Below are 21,154 nucleotides of genomic sequence, written 5' to 3'. Positions count from 1 at the left end.
TGGATTCTCATTTTGTATAGTTGCCTAATTTCTGGTCTATGTGCACTGTAAATTTCTCCATTGTGTAGTAAAAATGCATTATACAAATTCCCTCTGGAAATTAAATAAAAAAGCTGTGCTTCCACAAACTTGGCATATTTCATGGAATCGATATGCCTACTAACACAGTTTTTAAGCCAGTTACTCTAATAGTTCTCAAAGAATATGTTTGAATATCATCACTCTGCATTATTCTCAAGAGCCAGTCTTTATGTACAGTGGCTACATACATTCTTAAACAACAGATGCCTCAGGTGGAAGACGAGTCTGCCACAAACTATCTGCCACCTGCTTTTGCCCATCATTATTCCCTTAATAGCTTTCTACCTGTGGGCACATTAAGCCACCAAAGAGAGAAGTGCCATTCCCAAAAGTGCCACCACAAAAGCAATACTTACGAGGTTGGCATCCGAAAGCCAGCTGAACAGCATTTCCCACTACACTGCTGCGATATGTCATTTTTGAAAATGCCATGTTAGTGGATATGACTTTGAGAATTGACTTAATAACAATAAAAATGCTTGGCACTTAGCAAAGAAAGTGTCTTCTGTCCCAAAGGGCCCACATGTGCTTCAGACTCAAAAATGCAGTCATCTCTGAGAAGGGTGATGGCATTTAGCACAGTAACGAAGGCTCAGAAAATGATCACCAAGGAGAGCAGCACAAGCTCTCACCTGAAAGAAGTATCGCAGCCTTTTTTATTTTCCACATGGAGTGTGACATAACCTTGGATTTTCATCTCTTCAGAAGGGTGCCATACTTCAAAAACAGGCTTTTTTGTCCCACTTTAGGTAGAAACTATTGAGTGATAAGGAAAATTGACCTTGCAGCTGTGGAACTCAGGTTTGAAGGTATCAGAGGGGATTCAAATCACCTTGGCATACTTTTTTACTATCCAGGATCTCAATGCATCCCTCCTATTATAGAGATGTACTGTTAAAATATGAGCCAAGTGGGTTTCTACTTTAAAGAAAGAGAGGTAATAAACGTTGAATTGCTGGATAATTCTGACCCTCGCAGAACATGTTCACAGAAAAGATTTCATCACACTGGCTAATGACTCTTTGATCTTGCTGAATGAAACTGCCTCAGTTGGGACTGGCTGACTTCTTAGGTTCAGTTGCTACATTCACATACAATGCCACTTAGGAGGATGTTTTCACTTATTCATATCAAGAAATGTACATGTGAAAATGATGGTCAAGAGTATCCTTTTCTTGAGCTGTGAATAGTTATTTTCTTTAACATAAGCATGCTTTAAGAACTGGCCTATTGGCAAATTTGATCTGAAATTACCTTCATATTGTCCATATTTCCCTACATTAGAATGACTTAACCAGTTTTCTCTCTGGTTCTGTTGAAACTCACAAACTAGCCATGTTAAAAGAGTTTTCTTTGTTAAGGTTTGACTTCTCCCAATAAATTTGAGAATTTTATGATTATTCCATTATTTTGGTAAAATAATAACTTATTATCCCAGCACCTGCCAAATCTCCATCTTATATAACTTTAAAAAGCCCATCCAAGATTGTTGGTTGGAGTCTTTCAAAGATTTTTTTTTTCATGCAAATGTAACTATCACCCCTTTGATAGTAGTACATGCATTTCAAATGGTTTTTCTTTCTGAATAATGCCTACATGAAGCTCCATCCCTCTGACTTCACAGGAATTACCTCCTGGAACTGACAAAAGCTAACTTGTATCTTGTAAATAAAATCCCCATAACCCAGAAACCTAGTACTATGCTCTAGTATTGTTGATTCAAACCTAGCTGACCTTGGGCCTCACCCAAGATCCAGGAGCACTTTATCCAATAGGCAAGGTAAGCACGGCACTTACCTTGCTCACCAGATAATCTGTAGTGAACAATTTCACATTTTTCACAACATCAAAGATTCTGCTTCTAGGTATGATTGGCATCTATCTCTCTCCCATATCCACAGCACCTTCTTACAGAATCAAAGCCTTTTTTCAAATTTATACTCCCTCACAGGGGTGGATGGCCCAGTAAGTAAGGTAAGCACGGGCTTACTTATGCTTACTTACAAATCTGTAGTGAACAGATTGTTCACTACAGTGATCTGGCAAGCAAGGTAGGTACCGTGCTTACCTTGCCTATTGTATACTCTGCCTCCGCCAAGATCTACTAAATAAAAATCTCTGAAACTGTAGACCTATATTATATATTTTAAAATTCCCCCTAAAGGATGATCTCTCAGTTAAAAATTACAAACAGCAGATGACATAAAAGACACTTAAACAAAGTGAAAGTTTATTATTTTTCTCTTAGCTGCAGGGACTGGTGAATCCAAGAAAGCAGGTCAGACATTAGGCCTCTAGCTCACAGGCTGTGGAGGCCAGTGAATCCCAAAATTGGTAGGTAAGCTGCTAGCTCAAGTCCCAAGAACTGGAGGTCATGTAAGAATCTAGAGCAGGCAAAAGCCAGCAAGCTTTGCCAGAAAGTACACATATACTGTATGCAGGCCACACCCCCAAGGAAATTCCTTTTTAACTGATTGGCTACTCATAGCAGATCTCATCATAGAAGTGATTACTTTATATTAGATCTCATTATGGAGGTGATTACATCATCACATAGCTACCAAAATACATCATGACTGCCAAACCACTGAGAATCATGGCCCAGCCAAGTTGACACATAACCTGAACCATCACACCAGGGTATAGTTGTAAGTGACTTTATTTGGGATACATTTCTCATACCTACATATCCTTGCCACCCAAAGTAAAGTTGTATTCCTTCTTTAGAAAAGACAAAGAGAATGGATGGGCAACTAATAATCTCTGCCCCAAATTACAACGAATCTGTAAAATAAGTTTCTCCAGGCAATTATCTAATAGTTATGAGTGATTTTGCCAAAAACACTTAATCAAATAATATTAACACTAATAATATTGAACTGATTGAACACTTATAACTTGTCAGGTACTGGCCTAAAGGCTTTAAATGCTTTTTCTCATTTAATCCTCACCCAAACCCTGTGAAGTGGGTTCTATTATTAGTTTCATTTACCTAATGAGGAAATAGGCACAGAGTGGTTTAATAACTTGCTCCAGATCACACAGCTAGTAACTGGCAGAGGCTGGGGCCTCAGACAGAAATCAGGCTACAGCGTCTCATTTTACTTTCTACACATTTTTTATGCAGGCATAGCAAAGTTTTCAGTATTTTACATATAATTCAAACTAAGACAGCTCAAGTTTATTGCTTTTCTAGTCACCAGCTACTTCCTGTTTTTGAATCCTCGAAAAGGAGTATCTGTAATTTATCTTGATAGAGAAAATTCCCCTAAGAAAAACTGACAACCTTACAAAGTTATTAAGATATTTCCATGTCAAAATACTTGTTATCCCACAGAAACTGCCTTTCCTAGCAAAATCCCTGAGGTGAATCTGCCAAAGTTACTTAGATTTGTAAGTAAGAGTAGATTCAGCATATTACCACCACTCCCTTATCTGAGAAACCTTTTTTTTATAGAACTTGAGGTGAACCTGAATGTAGCAGAATTGGATGTTACTGAAAAACTCAGTGGATTCAGTCTGCTGTGGCTAGCAAGTGAGTTTTTCTAAGAGAATAATAATAATAATAAACTCCTTCATCACTCACATAGCACTCTTCATAACTGCAGTAGATGGAACCCAACAAATATTTCTGTTATATCAAGTCAATATGACCCATCACATATGACATGAGAAAACTAAAAATTCAGATATATTTCTCTGTCACTAAAAACTTTGTGTGATCTCACGTAAATTGCCTAATCTCTCAAGCATCAGGGTAATCATTTACCAAAAAGGAGGCTGAGCTAAATGAGCCTCAAGGTTGCTTCAAGGTCCAGAATTTTGTGTTTCTGTGACCTTGTCTTAATCATTTCTATATTCCTCAGTGATCTGCACACCATCTTAAACTAGTGAGGGCTTAGTATATACTGGATTATTGGATTGATGGTGTTTGGCTGGGTGATTAGAGGAATAGAGAGATGGATGACGAGATGAATAATAATCATTTATGAAGTAATACCCACAGTCAGAAAAAAATGCATATCCACCTGTAGCCTCGTTTTTATCCCTTAGCATGTTACTTCCTTAAATACAGCTTTATTTTTTGAGATTTTATTGTGAAAATTTTCAGAGAGAAAATTAGAGAGAAGAATATGATGAACTCCTACATGCCCATTACCCAACTCAACAACACTAGCTTGCTGCCATTCTTTATTTTATCTGTTCTCACTGCAGGAGGTTAAATGCCAACTCCGAAAAGATAAGTTTATATCTTGACCCCCAGAAGCTGTGACTGTGACCTCATTTAGGAAATGGGTCTTTACAGATGTAATTAAGTTGATCTTCTGATAGGACCATCCTGAATTATCTGTGTGGGCTTTAAATTCAATGCTAAATGTCCTTATGAGATGGAAAAGGGAAGAAACTGACACAGAAAAAAAGGCCGTGAGAAGATAGAGGCAGAATCTGGTGTTGTATAGCACAAACCAAGGAATTCCTGAAGCCACCAAAAGCTGAAAGAAAAAGGAAGAATCACTCTCCAGAATCTTTCGAAAGAGTGCAACAGTACTGACACTTTGATTTCATATTTCTGGCCTCCAGAACTGTGAGAGAATAAACTTACGTTGCTTTAAGCCACCAAGTTTTTGTAATTTGTCGTGGTACAAACAAAAAAAAATTTTGTCATGGTAGCCTTAGGAAAATAATACACTCACCAACATTAAAATAAAGTGAATTTCTGACATATCATTTTACTCTTAAATAAAAATAAAATAAAATCAGATTTAGATTATCCAAGGTCATATTAGCCACATTGGTGATAAATTGTGCTTTCCAGTTTACTCTAGAGAGTGCAATGTTCTACTTCAGCTGAATTGCTGATAGAATTCATTGTTTATTTGTGTTTACTTTGCATGTTTACTTTTTAAATAGAAAAAAGGGTTTTTTTAATGTAAATTTTACACAGCATTTTTCCTTTCAGAGCGGTAAAAATGTTTAACCTATAATTTGTTTTAGTCTTATAGGCAGACAATTCAGTTACAGTGTAATTTGAAGAAGATACTGATAAGAATTCAGGGGAGGAAACTGGAACAAATTCCTGAATTAGATCCTTACAGCATTTAATATTTTACTTGATTTACATTCCCAGACGCCAAGCACAGCCATACAAAATTAAGGCCCACATCCATCTTATATGCACACACACATCCTCAAAGCTAAGTATAAAATTTTTTAATTTACTCACCTTTGACAATTGACCATATTTTTGTTCCTGTTTATGACCATGGGAAATAAAAAAATTAACTAAGCTGTCTATGTTTACATATTTTAATTCTGCCAGTTCCTCCTATCCTTCTATAGCTATTCTTTCTTAGGCTGCTTTTACTTGTAGCCCCGTTTGGTTAAAATTGGTTAACTATTAAAATTGCCTAAATCTCCAATAAATTCAAGTAAATACTTCTTTTTCTTCCTGATATCAAAATTACCTTTTATTTACTTATATCTCTGAACATATTCAGTTTGCCACAATTAACATCAAATAAAATGGGCATTCATTTTCAGTTCATTGTAGATTCACTTCCTGGTCTACCCCATGTTAAATCCCCATTCCTAAACAGAATAAGGGCCTGGGTAACTAAGGGCGTGGAAAGCCTGGTGACATAGTGATTAAGTGCTAGGCTGCTAACCAAGAGGTCGGCAGTTTGAATCCGCCAGGCGCTCCTTGGAAATTCTATCGGGCACTTCTACTCTGTCCTATAGGGTTGCTATAGGGTCGCTATGAGTCAGAATTGACTTGATGGCAGTAGGTTTGGTTAACTAAGCTGGTAGAGCATCATACTTTTATTCTGAGGGTCCAGGGATCAAGTCTCTGTCCAGGTGCTACAGTCTTTAGTTTTGGGAGCCCTGGTGGTGCAATGATTAAGAACTCGGCTGCTAACCAAAAGGTTAGCAGTTTGAATCCACCAGCAGCTCCTTGGAAACCCTGTGGAGCAGGGTTTCATAGACCTGCAGGGTCGCTATGAGTCGGAATCGATTCAACAGCAGTGGGCTTGGTTTGGTTTGCTTTGGTTTGGTTAAGCAGACTATCTTCAAGATTTTCTCAAAGATTACTTCTTAGAAATGATCATTTCTTTAGCAACCTGATAGATAAATGAGAAATTGTTGTTGTTGTTAGGTGACGTCGAGTGGGCTCTGACTCACAGTGACCCCATGCACAACTGAACGAAACACTGCCCTGTCCTGAGCCATCCTTTCAATCATTGTTAAGCTTGAGCTCATTGTTGCAGCCACTGTGTCAATCCACCTGGTTGAGGGTCTTCCTCTTTTCCGCTGACCCTGTACTCTGCCAAGCATGATGTCCTTCTCCAGGGACTGATCCCTTCTGACAACATGTCCAAAGTATGTAAGACGCAGTCTTGCCATCCTTGCCTCTAAGGAGCACTCTAGCTGTACTTCTTCTAAGACAGATTTGTTCGCTCTTTTGGCAGTCCGTGGTATATTCAATATTCTTTGCCAACACCACAAATCAAAGGGGTCAATTCTTCTTCAGTCTTCCTTATTCATTGTCCAGCTTTCACATGCATATGATGTGATTGAAAATACCATGGCTTGGGTCAGGTGCACCTTAGTGTTCAAGGGGACATCTTTGCTCTTCAACACTTTAAAGAGGTCTCCTGCAGCAGATTTACCCAATGCAATGCGTATTTAATTTCTTGACTGCTGCTTCCATGGCTGTTGATTGTGGATCCAAGTAAAATGAAAATCCTTGACAACTTCAATCTTTTCTCCGTTTATCATGATGTTGCTCCTTGGTCCAGTTGTGAGGATTTTTGTTTTCTTTATGTTGAGGTGCAATCCATACTGAAGGCTGTGGTCTTTGATCTTCATTAGTAAGTGCTTCAAGTCCTCTTCACTTTCAGCAAGGAAGGTTGTGTCATCTGCATAACACAAGTTGTTAATGAGTCTTCCTCCAATCCTGATGCCCCATTCTTCTTCATATAGTCCAGCTTCTTGGATTATTTGCTCAGCATACAGATTGAATAGGTATGGTGAAAGAATACGACCTTGGCGCACACCTCTCCTTACTTTAAACCAGTCAGTATCCCCTTGTTCTGTACCAACAACTGCCTCTTGATCTATATAAAGGTTCCTCATGAGCACAATTAAGTGTTCTGGAGTTTCCATTCTCTGCAGTGTTATCCGTAGTTTGTTACGATCCACACAGTCGAATGCCTTTGCATAGTCAATAAAACAGAGGTAAACATCCTTCTGGTATTCTCTGCTTTCAGCCAGGATCCATCTGACATCAGCAGTGATATCTCTGGTTCCATGTCCTCTTCTGAAACCAGCCTGAATTTCTGGCAGTTCCCTGTTGGTATACTGCTGCAGCTGTTTTTGAAAGATCTTCAGCAAAATTTTGCTTGCGTGTGATATTAATGATATTGTTCTATAATTTCCACATTCAGTTGGATCACCCTTCTTGGGAACAGGCATAAATATGGATCTCTTCCAGTCAGTTGTCCAGGAAGCTGTCTTCCATATTTCTTGGCATAGATGAGTGAGCACCTCCAGCACTGCATCTGTTTGCTGAAACATCTCAATTGGTATTCCAGCAATTCCTGGAGCCTTGTTTTTCTGCAATGCCTTCAGAGCAGCTTGGACTTCTTCCTTCAGTACCATTGGTTCCTGATCATATCATACTTTCTGAAATTGTTGAACATTGACTAATTCTTTTTGGTATAATGACTCTGTGTATTCCTTCCATCTTCTTTTAAAACAAAGCAATTCTAGATGGATCAAAGGTAGAACCAAATAAGAAGGTCAAACCTATAAAGTATTTAGAAGATAATTCAAGAAAGCGTCTTCATGACATCAGTGTAGGAAGGCTTTCTAGAAAAAAGCACAAAAGTTATGAACCATAAACAAAAGATTAATACATTTGACCAAATGCAAATTAAAAACTTCCATTCATTAAACTCTGTTGGTGTCGTGGTCAAGTGCTATGGGTGCTAACCAAAGGGTTGGCAGTTCAAATCCAACAGGCTGTCCTTGGAAACTCTATGGGGCAGTCCTACTCTGTCCTATAGGGTCGCTATTAGTTGGAATCGACTTGACGGTACGGGGTTTGGTTTCGGTTTTGGTTCATTAAATAGACCATAAAGAAAATTAAGACACAGGCAACATAGTGGGAGAAGATTATTGTAACACATATATCTAACAAACACCTGATATTTAAAAAAAAACTCGAAGTCAGTAAAAAAAAATCCAAACACCCCAAAGAGAAATGGACAAAGACATGCACAGAAACATCAAAAATGTAGAAATCCAACTGACCCATCAGTGTTTGAAACTGGGTTCAACCTCATTAGTAATCAAAGAGATTACAATTAAACTAACAAAGAGATACTACTACATACTCATACTATTGGTGAAAATTTAACAACATGATAATAACAAATGTTGGTAAAGCTGTAGTGCAGCTGGAACTTTGATACATGGTTGGTAGGAGAGTAAATTGGTATCACCAATTTGGAAGACAGTTTGCAATAACTAGTAAAGTTAAAGATAACCATTCTCTATGGCCCTACAATTTTACTCCTCAGCATTTGCCTTAGAGAAATTTGTACATGTGTGCACTAGGATACACATAAATATGTATGTTCATACACTGTGGAAATGTGAAGAGCAACATTTTCATGTAGCCAAACTGAAAACAACCCAAAGTCCATCAAAAGGTAGATGGATAAATATAATATGGCAATGAAAATGAAATAACTACAATTAAGCACAATACCATGGCTAATCTTTTAAGCACAATGCTGGACTAAAGCAGCAGCAACATACAAAAGAAGACAGAGTATAATTTCAATAACATAAAGTTCAAAAATAGAAAAACTAAATTCATTGTTTAAGGATGTATCCATGTGAAGGTAACCTCTAGAAGAGAGGGAGAGTTGTGAGCCAGAAAAGACAGGCATGGTGATGCAGGGCTTCTGAAGTACTAGTAATGTTCTACTCCTTGGCCCGAGTGGTGATCATTTTGGCATTTACTTAATAAATATACTTGTTGAACAGTGCGTTTGTGTTTCATGCCCTCTTTAGAATACAAGTTTTATTTCACAGCAAAATTTTTAATTAAGTTTACCTCAGATGCTCAAAAATATGTTCCCTTAATTATTCATTAAGTAATAACATACAATGTGGTCATAAGTTTAAACATTTTTAATAGAAATATTTAAACGTATTTTTTCTTACTATTTTAATATACAGAAGAGTACAGAGGGAAAATTTTTGTCATATTTGCTTCAGATAAACCTATTAAAAATAAAAATTATATATGCAGCCAAAGCTACCCCCTTATTTATTTTCCTTCTCTCCCTCCTCTGAAGTAGCCATTTTTCTGAAACTGGGGAGTATGTTTAGCATATATTTTTTAATTCTTCTATATAAAATTGTAACTTAAAAAAATATGTAAAACTGTTTTGTTCATCTACAATATTCATATATCATAGCTACTTTTTTGCAACTAAGTTTTTTCACATCAAAATTATATTTTTGATATTTATGTATGTTGATGCATGTTTTAGCTTTTTTTTTTTTTTTGACTGCTGTATTCTATTGTACCAATAAAACACAGTCAATTAATCCATTCTCTAATTGAGGCACAACTAGTTTTATTCTACCTGTTTGCTATGGCAAAGAATGCTGCATCGACATTTTTTGATATACATCTCCTTGCGTACATGTGTGAAAACACACAGACAACACTAAAATAAAATTTATGCCAGAACTACCCCTCTACCAAACAACAGTTTAGCTTAATTAGAAAAGAATGTCTGCCTTCAGCACTGTGTTCTGTTAAAGAATTATCTATATGAGATCAAATTGACACCAGCAACTTGAGAGGTTAGATGAGAAGTTTAGGGGACAGTGAGTTTATGTTAATGACGTTGAAATAATTCGGAAAAGGGTATTTAGAAAGGTGGCACAAATTGAAGAATGTAACCAATGTCATTGAATTGTACGTGTAGAAACTGTTGAACCGATGTATGTTTTATTGCGTATCTCTTTACTGAAAAAAAATAAAATTAAATGAAAAAAAAATTAAAACACTCAGAATCTTACCACTAGAGATAATTGTTGTTAAATGTTTATACATTCCCATTTTTAATTCATATAGACACAATAAAATTGGGAAATTATGTCACATACATATACTCATGCATACACACAGTTTTGTATCCTGCTTTTTTTTTTTTTTACTTACGTTGAATGATTCTCATACCATAAAATAGAAACATTTGCCAATGGCTACATGATGCTCTTTTGTACAGATGGGCCATAAATTTATAAAACCATCTCTCCTCATTGGCCATGGAGCAGTTCTCAATTATTTTGTTCTCTCTCCAGGTTCCCGTACTCTAGTTAATCTAGCTTTCCTTCAGTTCCTCACACATAACTACCTCTCTCATGCATCAAGGCCTTTGCACATATGCTTCACTTTCTTCTTTCCCACGCTTTTCACATGGTAAGTTTCTTCTCATCTTTGAAATCTCAATGTCATTATGACCTTGACAAAGAGGCATTCTGTAATAGCTCTGTCTAAGTTACTATTCTGCTTTTTTCAAGCACATATTTCTTCCCAAACAACATTTATCAAGCTATGTAAGTTTTTCTGCATATATCTTTATTTTTGTGTCTTTCTCTATGAGGGCAGGGACCCAATTATTTTTTATCACCTTCAGTGTCTTGCACAATTAATTTTAGGGTGCACCTTCTCATTGTATTTATCATAGATTTGTATACTTGCTATAAGACTGTTGCAGCAGATGGCCATGAAGTTCTTCGAGGAAGGGCTTCCTCTTTCAATCACACTCAATGTTGGCTTTAGGTTGCTCAATAAATAGTTAATGAATGAATAAATTAATTAATCATAACGTATTTACTATCCCCAATACCAATATTTTTCATGTCTTCTTTTTTTCAGAGTTGCCCAAATCTCCATATTACCCTGAAGTCTACCACACCACACAAGTCTAGGAAGAACATTATAGAACCATGATCACAGAAACTTTGTGGCACTTGGTTCAAGGCCAGTAATTTGACATACAAAAAGAGTGGATTCAACACCTTGTATTTTTGACACTTAAAGATATGATGCGTAAACCACCATAACAACAACAGAAAAAAAAAAAAAAAACATTGCCATCCAGTTGATCCCAGCTCACCGCGACCCTATAGGACAGAGTAGAACTGTCCCATAGAGTTTCTAAGGAGTGCCTGGTGGATTTGAACTGCTGGCCTTTTGGCTAGCAGCCCCACTCTTAACCATTATGCCACCAGGGTTTCTAAACCACCAAAGACATTTAATTAACTCAGTTAAAAGAATTTAAAGAAATAGGTTAATAACAACTTCTAAAGTGGACTTACAAAGTCTGTCTTGCAACTGGTGAATTGGTGTACATTTTGCTCTGTATATTCTCAAGAACAACTGAAGAAAAAAAATTGGAAATGGGTACTGGTAATGGTTGCACAACATGGTTAATGTCATTGAATTGTACATGTTAAAATGGTTGAAATGGTAAATGTTTTGTTATACATATTCAACACAATAAATCTTTTTTAATAAAAAAAAAAAGTCTGCCTTGCTCTCACAAGGCTAAGGATATGCCGTACTGTTTTGAGAATATTATTTTCATACTGATTATCTAAAAATTAAATTTTATCATCTACAAAGAGAAGTACCAAAGGTTGGTTAATATTGAAATTACAAGCGTTCCTAATTCTGAAAATACTATGCGCTGACACTTTTGTAGACCTCAAGAATCTTCTCCACTATCATTAATGCAAACACCATAGTATGCTTGTGAAGTCAAGAAAAATAAAAGTGTATTTGGCACAATAAGAATAAGCCTCTCTCTACATCTGACAGTACGAAGAATAAACCTGGCAGCTGCGTTTAATCTATGATAGGAACTTTCTGACAGCTTTCTTCTCTATTGCTCATAAGAAGATGACTTAAATGAATTAATGTCAGATGGATTAGTCAGATTCTGTTCAAACTGACAGAAGATCATGTCTGCACAGCTACTTTAAACTCTCAACATTAGTCTAAAGAACAGGTGAATAGCTCATGTTTAAGACTGAGTGAGTTTTTGAATATCAAATGTATTCCTTTGCGAAAAGTCAGCCTTACCCCTAATTTGAAAGAAAAAAAAATAAGAGTATAAGTCGGTCAAATGTAGCACTAAGGCTACCTGATAACACCAGGATATAGTTCATATACTTACGTAGTTGAGTTGTCATATTTTGGACTGATAACTGTTTTGGGCCAGATTAAATAGCAGTTAATGTCTAGCAAAAAGGATTCAGCTCTAAAAACATAGCTTTTAAGAATGGCAAAGACTTTTTTTTTTTTTTATTGTGCTTTAAGTGAAAGTTTACAATTCAAGTCAGTTTCTCATACAAATACTTATACACACATTGTTATGTGACCCTAGTTGCTCTCCCTACAATGTGGCAACACACTCCTTCTCTCCACCCTGTATTTCCCGTGTGCATTCATCCAGCTCCTGTCCCCTTTTGCCTTCTCATCTCACCTCCAGACAGAAGCTTCCCACATAGTCTCATGTACCTACTTGAGCTGAGAAGCACACTCCTCACCAGTATCATTTTGTCTTATAGTCCAGTCTAATCTTTGTCTGAAGAGTTGGCTTCGAGAATAGTTTTAGTCTGGGGCTAACAGGGAGTCTGGGGGATATGACCTCTGGGGTCCCTCCAGTATCAGTCAGACCATTAAGTCTGTTTTTTTTTAAGAATATTTGAGATCTGTATCCCACTTTTCCCCTGCTCCATCAGGGATTCTCTGTTGAGTTCCTTGTCAGGTCACTCATTGGTGGTTGGCCAGGCACCACCTACTTCTTCTGGTCTCAGGCTGATGGAGTCTCTGGTTTATGTGGCCGTTTCTTTCTTTTGGGCTCATATTTTCCTTGTGTCTTTGGTATTCTTCACTCTCCTTTGCTCCAGGTGGGTTGAGACCAATTGATGTATCTTACATGAAAAAAAAAAAAAAAAATTTTTTTTTTTTTTTTTATACATGGCCACTTGCTAGCTTTTAAGATCCCAGATGCCACTCACCAAAGTGGGATGCAGAACATTTTCTTAATATATTTTGTTATGCCAATTGACCTAGATGTCCCCTGAAACCATGATCCCCAAACCCCTTCCCCTGCTACTCTGTCCCTCGAAGTGTTTGATTGTATTCAGGAAACTTCTTAGCTTTTGGATTAGTCCAGTTGTGCTGACTTTCCCTGTATTGTGTGTTGTCCTTCCCTTCACTTAAAATAATTCTTGTCTACTGTCTAATTAGTGAATACCCCTCTCCCTTCCTCCCTTCCCACCCTCATAACCATCAAGGAATATTTTCTTCTGTGTTTAAACCTTTTTCTGAGTTCTTATAATAGTGGTCTCATACAATGTTTGTCCTTTTGCAACTGACTAATTTCACTCAGCATAATGCCTTCCAGATTCCTCCAGGTTATGAGATGTTTCACAAGTTCATTTTTTGTTTGTCATTGCATAGTATTCCATTATGTGAATATACCATAATTTGTTTATCCATTCATCCATTGATGGGCACCTTGGTTGCTGCCATCTTTTGCTATTGTAAACAGTGCTGCAATGAACATAGGTGTGCATATATCTATTTGTGTAAAGGCTCTTATTTCTCTAGGATATATTCCAAGGAGTGGGATTGCTGGATCATATGGTAGTTCTATTTCTAGCTTTTTGAGGAAGCACCAAATCGATTTCCAAAGTGGTTGTACCATTTTACATTCCCACCATCAGTGTACATTGTTCCAGTGTCTTCACAACCTCTCCAACATTTATTATTTTGTGTTTTTTTGGATTAATTCCAGCCTTGTTGGAGTGAGATGGTATCTCATTATAGCTTTGATTTGCATTTCTCTAATGGTTGATGATTTTGAGCATTTCCTTGTGTATCTATTAGCCAAAGAATGGCAAAGACTATTTAAGGTCAAATTAAGCAAATGCTTTATTTAACAGATAAAGGATTTGTCAGATACATAGAAGTGAAGAGTTGCCTGAAATCATATAGCTAATTAATTTTGAGTCAGAAGCATAAAAACTTTAGCTATGTACTTTTAAGAATTTTATTTGTTTTCGACCATCTGTAATGGCCAATGGGCACCAAAGGACAAGCAAAATCATACTACAATTACGGAGTCATTTTGGTTATTATCTTTGAAATCATAATATTTAACAACCTGTATGATGATATTCATACTGATGAATATCACACCATAATCAGTCACATTTTCCATAGGAAAAGCTCCTCAAATATGAAGAACAATGACTATGGCAGACAGACTCTAAGATGGCCCCCAGTAATCTTTACCTCTTGGTATTCATACCCTTGAACAATCCCCTACTCCCAAAAGTAGGTGGGACTAATGAATATAACAAAGGTGATAGTATGTCACTTTCATGATTATATTACATAAACTGTAACTTTCATCCAGCTAGCAACCTCTCTCCCTTGCTGGCATTAATGAAGCAAGCTGCCATGTGGTGACCTGCCCTATGCAGAGACTCATTGGACAAGGCACAGAGGATGGCTCTTGTCAAACAACTAACAAGACACTGAGACCCTCAGTCCAACAACTGCAAGGAGCTGCTAACAATCCTTAAACAGTCAAGACTTTACATGAAAACACAACCCCAGTCATCACCTCACCTACAGCATTGTGAGAGACCCTGAAGCAGAAGACCCGTCTAAGCCCTACACAGACTCCTGATCCACACAAATTGTGAGATAATAAATGTGTGTTATTGTTTTTGTTAATTAACTTATTTTAGAATAGCTTTAAAAAAAAAAAAAAGCTTTAGAGGAACAAAATTATTGCAAAAAATAGCACAGAGCTTCCATATAACCCACATCCAGTTTCCTCATTATTAACATCTTACATTCGTATAATGCACTTGTCGCAATTAATGAAAGAATATTGTTACATTATTATTTAGCTAAAATCCATACTTTACTGAGATTTCCTCAGTTGTTTCCTAAAGTCTTTTTTCTGCTCCAGGAGACCACAATATATTTAGTAGTAATATCTCCTTAGACACCTCTTGGTTATGACAATTTCTTAGAATTTCCTTGTTTTTGATGACCATGACAATTTTGAATCATTGCCCCCATATATCGTAAAATATTTCCCAGTTGGGATTGATCTGATGTTTTTCTTATGATTAAATGAGACTAGTATGTTTGGGAGGAAGACCACAGAGGTAATGTGCCATATTTATCACAACAAATCAAGGGTGCATGCAATCAACATGATTTATCACCATTGATATTAACCTGGATCACCTGTCTGATGTAGCATTTGTCAGGATTTCTATATCTGCATCTTGTATAATTTTAGATTTATAACTTTTTCATTTCTTTGGGTACTATTGTAAAAATAAGTGGTATATTTTTATTTCAAATTACAATTGTTCATTGCTGGTATATATAAAAGTGATTGATTTTGTATAGTAGTCTCGTATTCTCTGACCTTGCTATACTCACTTTTTAGTTTCAAGAGTTCCCCCGCCCCAATTCTTTGGTATTTTATATATAGACAATCATGGCATCCGTGACTAGAAACAGCTTTATTTCTTCCAATAGGTATGCATTTTACTTCCTTTTCTTGTCTTACTGCACTAGCTTGGAAGAACTTCCAGTCCAATGTTGAATAGGAGTGGTAACAGGACACTCTTGCCTTGTTTGCAACCTTGGGGGAAAGAATCCAGTTTCTCATCATTAAGTAAGATGCTATCTGTATGTTTTTATAGATTTCTTTTATTAAAATCAAATTCAGGAAGTTCCACTTCCTAGAAAGTTCCTAGTTTGCTGGAAGTTTTTATCATGAATGGGTACTAGATGTTACCAAATGCTATTTCTGTACCAGTTCATATGATCATATGATTTTTCTTCTGTAGCATGCTGATGTAGTGGATTACATTGATTTTCAAATGGTGAACCAGGCTTGCACACTTAGAATAAATCCCACTTGGTTGTAGTAAATAATTTTTCTTATACATTGTTGGATTTGATTGGCTACTATTTCATTGAGGAATTCTGTGTCACACTCATGAGAGATATTGGCCTATAGTTTTCCTTACTTGTAATGTCTTTACCTGGTTTTGGTGTTAGGGTAATGCTGACCTTATAGGGTAAGTTACAAAGTGTTTTCTCTGCTTCTATTTTCTGAAAGAAATTATTGAGAATTGTTATCATTTCTTTTTTAGAGTTTGGTAGAATTTACTGGTCAAACCACCTGGGCCAGTGATTTCTTTTTGAAAGGTTATTAATTAACGATTCAATTCCTTTAATGCTATAGAGATATTATGTTATCTATTTCTCCTCCTGTGATTTTTGCTAGTTTGTGTCTTTCAAGGGTTGGTCCAATTCATCTAAATTACGAAATTTATCCTTATTCTTCTCTAGTCGTTCCAACTTCTCAACTTCAGTGACATGCTTTCCAGTTTCCATTACTCTAAATAATCACCTCTACTATTTAGTAAACTTTCAAAGTCAATATAAAAATCAAATCACCATTAAAACCAAAATCAGACTCAAATCTAGTTAACTCCTGGATATATCCCTATTTTAGCTTAGTTTTCAAAAGGTAAACAAATCTAGTTTTCCTTCTAGGATTAAGACTTTAGATATTTTTCTACAATGCATTATCTATTTATCGTACCATCAAAAGAATTGCACATTTTTCCAGGGGGCTTAATGAAACACTAAATCACACACACACAAAAAAAGCATTAATCTTCAAAATACCACTGAGAGGTAGATAAAACTAAATTAAGATCCCTCCTAAGGTTTATATCCACTGAAAAGTCAAGGCAGAGACATTTTCTTTATTTAATAGGTTGAGGCAGTTTATTATTAAGAGCAAGACTTCTTACATGTAATCTTACATGTTAAATCACTACATGATTAAAGGAATTCTGACATCATTTAATTGGTAATGACTAATCTGACTCTCTTTTCAACAATCATTTTTTTCGCTATTGATCTGCCCTAATATCATCCATCCACATACTTTCATGAATCTGTACATTAAACCTGAGGTTTACACATGAATTTTAAACTAATGTTTGTTTCTTACTTTGCCTAGCTACTTTCTTTATCTTCTTTAGAGACAATCAATATTTCTTTTGTTATGCTCTAGTTCTTAGGATAATGATTTTGTATCACTCAAAGTCTGGCTGCATTTGACAGAACTCCTTTAGCCATGTATGTTGAGGTCAACTACATTCTTTGTTGAATGATCTCTTTCACTGGGTACTGTTTCCCTAGCTATCAAAAATAATACTCTCAGTGGAACCTCTAGCTGCAGCCAAGTGAGAACAAGCCTTCTCCCTGAAAGACAACTATAAAACTGGACAAAATTGACAAAAAAAGAAGGACAGAAGATGAAAGAGAGAGAGAAAAAAAGGAAGGAAGGGAGAAAGAAAGTAGGGAGAGAGGAAAAAGGAAAGGAAAAACTGAAGGAAGTAAGGAAGAAAGGAAGAAAATCAGTGCTCTGGAAACCAACCAAAGGCATATGACGATTTGAGAAGCATTTACAGTTGAAAATTGCTGAAATTCATAAAAGAACAGTGGGCATCTGTAGCATTCTGGCCTGGAGCTTCTCTCATCCACCTACTTGCCAAGTTGGTATGAGGGTTAGCTTTGCACTACTACACCGAGGTTGTAATTGGAGTTAAGTATTTTCTTGGATGAGGCTACATACAGGTACCTCTACGTAAGAGAGGCCTCAAGCTATTCACACATTCCTGACCTATCAGGAAGCTGCAAACATGCACATAGAAACTTGAAAGGACCCAACAGAAAGAAAAACCCAGGGCAGACCTGAAAGCAAGCTGAACATTTAATGAGCTCTCCTATCTACACGCAGAACCCTGGGTGGCACAAATTGTTTGTGTTTGACTACTAACCTAAAGGTTGGCAATTCGAACCCACCCAGAGTGCCATAGAACAAAGGCCTGGTGATCTGCTTTCACAAAGATTCCAGACAAGAAAAGCATATGGAGCAGTTCTATTCTATAACACCTGGAGTTGCCATAAGTCAGAATCGAATCTATGGTAATGAGTTTGTTTTGTTTTGTTATCTACACACAATTCCATCATCAGATGATGGAAGCTTTAATGACTGACAGGAAATGACATCTAGTGGTATAAATAGTAGAAATCCACAAGAAGAAATGAAGAGTACCAAAAATGGTAAATATGTGGGTTGATTTTTGAAAAGCCCTATATATACATTTTTTCCATTTAGTCTGATCGTTTCTTAAACAAATCATAAGATTGTACAAAGCAATAATTATATAACACTAATGGAGCTCTGATGGTGCAGTGGTTAGGAGTACAGACTACTAACCAAAAGGTCGGCAGTCTGAATCCACCAGCTGCTCCTTGGAAACCCTATGGGGCAGTTCTACTCTGTGGTATAGGGTCATTATGAGTTGGAATCAACTTGATGGTTTTGGAGCCCTGGTGGCATAGTGATTAAGAGCTCAGCTGTTGACTGAAAGTTCAGCAGTTCAAATCCACCATCCGCTCCTTGAAAACCCTGTGGGGCAGTCTACTCTGTCCTATAGAGTTGCTATGAGTCAGTACCGACTCGATGGCACACAACAGTGACAACAACATAATGTCAGGCTTATAATACATGTAGAAGCAATATGTATGACAGTAACAGAACAAAGGAGAGATGAGAAAATGGAGCTACACTGGAGTAAATTTACATACTTTGCTGAAATTAAATTGGTGTTAATCTGAAGTAAATAATGACAAGTTATGTAATATTGTTGCCAAGTGTAATCACTAAGAAAATAACTGAAAACATATATAATTAAAAAAATTAGCAAAGCATTAAAATGGTACAGCAAAAAAATATTTATTACAAAAGAGGTCAATCAAGAAGGAACAGAGGAATAAAAAAGAAAGGAGATATATAGAAAATAAATAGCAAAATGGCAAATGCAAATTTAGACATATGAATAATAACATTAAATGTGAGTGTTCTAAACACCTCAGTGAAAAGGTAGAGATTGTCAGACTGGATTATAAAAGCAACATCCAACTATACACTGTCTGCAAGAGGAACACCTTAGATTCAAAGACACAAATAAGTTGAAAGGAAAAACAAGAAAAAAAGATATACTATGCAAATAACAAGAAGAAAGATGGAGTAGCTATATTAATATAAAATAAAATAGATCTTAAGGCAAGAAATATTATTTTATTACAGACAAAGGAACATGTATATAATTACATAACAGTCAATACATCAGGAAAATATAAGTCATGAGTGTATATTCATTTAATAACACAGCCCCAAATACAGTTAAAACTGACAAACTGAAAGGAGAAGTAAAAATTCAACAATTTTAGTTTGAGGTTCCAATGCCCCACTCTCAATAATCATAAAACAACTAATAAAAAAAAATTATAGTCACAAGTAAATGAAAGACTTGGACAACACTATCAACTAACTTGTATTAACTACAGGATACACTTTTAAAGTACACATAGAACGTTCTTTAGGATAGAATATATGCTAGGCCATAAAACAACTGTTAATTAATTTAAAAGAATTAACATACAAAGTATATTCTCCAACCATGCAGAATTAAATTAGAAATTAACAACAGAAAGAAACCTAGGAATGCAACAAGTATTTGAAAAGTAAACGACACACTTCTAAATAATCCATAAAAAAAAAAAAAAAAAATGAGTCAAAGGAAAATTAGAAAATATTTTGGACTGAATGGAAATAAAAAACAGCGTATCATAAAATATGAATGAATCTAAAGCTATATTTACGGAAAAATTTACTACTTTAAATACCTACACCAGAAACCCAAACCAAACTGTGTTGAGTTAATTTCTAATCATAGCAACCCTATAGGACAGAGTAGAACTGCCCCATAGGGTTTCCAAGGCTTTAAATCTTTACAGCGGACTGCCACATCTTTCTCCTGCAGAGTGGCTGGTCGGATTGAATTGCTGACCTCTCGGTTAGCAGCAGGGCACTTTAACCATTGCACCACCGGGGCTCCCTCTTATACAAAAAAACAAACCAAAACTGTAGGTCTCAAATCAATACCTAAGTTTCTACCTTACGAAACTTGAATAAGAAAAGCAAAGAAAACCCAGAATAAGTAGAAGAAATGAAATAATAAAGACTAGAAAAAGAAACAATGACAGAGTTAACAGAAAAATAATAGATATCAATGAAACCAAAAGTTGTTTCATTGAAAAGATCAAAAAAATTGATTACCCTTTATCTAGAGTGACCAAATAAAAAACAGAGAAGACACATTTACCAAAATTAGGAAGGAAAAAGAAGGCATTACTACCAACCCTATCGAAATTAATACGAAATATCATGTTTTTTTGTTATCATGAACAACTTTATGCCAACTAATTAGACAACTTATATGAAATGGACAGACTCCTAGAAAGATAAATGTTACCAAAGTAACTTAAGATGAACTATAACGTGAACAGAACTATAACAAGAAATTGAATTGGCAATTATAAATCTTTCCACAAATAAAAGTACAGGTCCAGGGGAATTCTGTCAAAATACTTAAAGTACAGATAATAGCAATTCCTCACAAAATCATCCAAAAAAATAGAGGAGAAAAAAAACTTCCTAAATCATTCAGTGAGGCCAGTATTACCTTGGTATCAAAGCCAGGCAGCGACAGCACAAATAAACTACAAATATTCTTCAAATCCAGCATCACATAAAAAGATTTGTACACTATAGCCAAGTTAGATGTATCCAAAAACGCAAGGTTGCTTTAACACCTAAAACCCAATTAAGGTTTTACAGTACATTATTAGAATAAAGGGCAAGAACTACATGATCATATCAAAAGATGCATTTGACCAAAATCTAGAACCACTCATTATAAAAATTCAGAAAAAACAAAAAATAGGAGACATTCTCCTCAGATAAAAGGCTTCTATTAAAAAAAAAAAAAAGCAGCATATTTAATT

Source organism: Elephas maximus, chromosome 10, assembly GCF_024166365.1.
Source record: "Elephas maximus indicus isolate mEleMax1 chromosome 10, mEleMax1 primary haplotype, whole genome shotgun sequence".
NCBI classification, from domain to species: Eukaryota; Metazoa; Chordata; class Mammalia; order Proboscidea; family Elephantidae; genus Elephas; species Elephas maximus.
The sequence above is the reverse complement of the archived record's forward strand: the minus strand, read 5'-3'. Positions refer to the sequence as shown.